The 2,536-nt window shown below is 35.4% G+C and overlaps 1 long non-coding RNA gene across 1 annotated transcript; it reads right to left on the bottom strand.

Annotated features, from left to right (window-relative positions):
* Window positions 1–209: 209 nt before the first annotated feature.
* On the bottom strand, window positions 210–2,218 carry LOC107758227 (uncharacterized). The gene is made up of 3 exons (XR_001641998.1): window positions 2,170–2,218; window positions 1,388–1,514; window positions 210–369 (listed from the first exon to the last, which is right to left on the bottom strand). It is a non-coding gene; the product is annotated as an uncharacterized LOC107758227 (long non-coding RNA).
* Between the last annotated feature and the right edge of the window lie 318 nt (window positions 2,219–2,536).

The following is a 2,536-nucleotide window of genomic DNA, read 5'->3' as shown; positions in this document are numbered from 1 at the left end:
GCTAATATTCCCACAGCTAATAGCTGCTTTACAGTTATAGGTATCTACTTGGCTGTTTAAGTAATCTCAGCTTGGATTCCATTGACTAAATACGAGCTACATATTGAATAACCTCTTTTTTTTTTTTTAAGATTAAATTGCTTCTCACAATACAATATATGTACATTATATTATACAATATATATGTAAGAAACCCTGAGCACTGATCCTTCTTTGAACAGTTGCTGTCTCTCAGCCAGTCTTGAAGAGCAGAATAGTTGTATTGTTAAGAGTGAAGTGTACATAACAAGCGTCTGCTTGTCCTAGGCGCCAACTAAAAGAAAGTCCTGCAATGCAGTTCCAGTATCCTCCGTGCCTTTCCTCAAATACCTATAGGGAAACACAAAGTATTAAGATTGCACTACTCAGATGAAAAATAAACAAAAGTCTCTACAATTAAACTGTAATTTGTCACTGTAATGAATAATTTTCAGCTTACCAAGACATTTCATTTACATTTTACAGTACTTGCGCACTTGACAAAAAATCTTAATGCTAAAAGTTGCCCTTAAAAACAAGGGGTGTTTCATCTAACTAATTCATGAAGCATTTTGATGATAAAAGTAGCCCTTAAACCCAGGAGAGCTTAAATCCTCGTTCACACCGCCAGTGACACGCACCGACAAAGCGACAGGATCCCATTCATTTCAAAGGAAAGCTGGCGACATGAGCGACAGTGACCGTGTCTAGCAATGAGAGTCACGAGAGAAAAGTTTAACTTTATGCAAATGACAAGCGATTTTCTCGAGTGACAACCAATAGGTGTGAAGTCAGTGGAGCCCACATCATCCACCACTCTTTAATGTCTGTCAGTGTCGAGGTAAACATGAAGAAGCTTCCCTATAATATATGAGATGTCTCTGTGTTCATACGGTGGTACTCGTCGTTCTGACAAGTAGTAGTAGTAGAAATGCCCACTAGCCATCCAACCACCAGCCACTGGAGACATGCAGCGAAACCGTCGCTGGCGGTGTGAACGGGGCTTAAGAAGTCCTTCTGAGGACGTTTAAAAATCATTCAGAAACAATCACTTCACAAAGAATTATTTCTCAGGAGTTTCTAGCAAGGAGTTTTAGCTTGAAACCTATTCATAAAACAAAAGTTTTACTTCATGTAAGAATAAGGGGTGTAGATCTCAGTAATAAGGATGATGTCATATTTTATGAGCGTGCCCTTTTAAATCGGAAGTATATAGCTATGAAATACACTGTTGTTAAATAAGACACTGTCTGCCTGCATCTCTTAGGATGACTCCTACTGGAAAAGAAAATTATTGTTTGTGAATTTGGCCCATGTAAAGTACATAGCTTAGTAGACAATAAACTAAATACAAAAAAAAAGTATTAACCTGTCTCACATAGGTAGCGATGTCCAAATTCGTAGATAAAGCCAGAAGTGAGCACTCCAGAGCTTCCCGTTGCATTGCGTCACTCATGTTTGCTAGATTGACCTGGAGTCTGAACGCCATGGTTGCTCTGAAGCCAAAATTAATTTAGATTTAAACTGACATTAAAGGAATAGTTCATCCAAAAATTAAAGATATTTTGAAGAATGTTTGTAACCAAACACTTTTGGGGCACCACTGACCTTAATATTTTATGGAAGACAAAGGTGATGTTTGTAGAATAGAAGTCTCTTTAAAAGCCACATTTATTTGATCACAAATACAGTAAAAACAGTAGTATTGTGGAATATTGTTACAGTTTACAATAGTTGTCTGTTTTCTCTGTGAATATCTGTTAAACTGTAATTTATTTCTGTGATGTGCAGCTTGATTTTCAGCATCATTACTCCAGTCTTCAGTGTCACATGATCTTCAGAAATCATTCTAATATGCTGATTTGCTGCTCAAGAAACATTTCTGATTATTATCAATGTTGAAAACAGTTGTGCTGATTCATATTTTTTGTGGAATACATTTTATTTTCGGGATTGTTTGATGAATAACAGAAGAACAGTATTTACTTGAAACCAAAATCTTTTGTAACATTGTTACTGTCATTCTTGATCAATTTAATGTATCCTTGCAGTTTCTTTAAATCAAACTAACTCCAAACCTTTAAACACTATATCTTAAATAAAATTCTGTATTATAATATCTTGCAAAAGAAATTCCTTACATTGTCTTACCTTATTTTTGTGGTTATTATATGACGATTCCTCACAGTCTCTGTGAAACTCCGGCTGTTTTTGACCAAAACTAGTGTAGAGGTAGGAAAAAAACAGGTTTTCATTTCACAACCGAAACACACTCTTCTCGCTTGACAACATTCCTTATAAATAACACGTGATGAAGGCTGAAGTATCATTTTTAAAAAAAAGAAGTAAATGGCATGTGGGACATTTACTAAAAAAGGTCTTTTAGTATTTATTGCATGAATGAATCAAAATTGATCTAATACGGTCACCTCAGCAAACGCATGAAACCACAAAATTATTACAGACATCAAAGCCAATGAACAATGTGAAACAAAACTAATTCAGTTTTAACATCAAA

This window comes from Sinocyclocheilus rhinocerous, unplaced genomic scaffold (genome assembly GCF_001515625.1).
Source record: "Sinocyclocheilus rhinocerous isolate Xijiao unplaced genomic scaffold, SAMN03320098_v1.1 scaffold3581, whole genome shotgun sequence".
Classification (NCBI taxonomy): domain Eukaryota; kingdom Metazoa; phylum Chordata; class Actinopteri; order Cypriniformes; family Cyprinidae; genus Sinocyclocheilus; species Sinocyclocheilus rhinocerous.
This window is presented reverse-complemented; position numbering and strand designations above follow the sequence as displayed.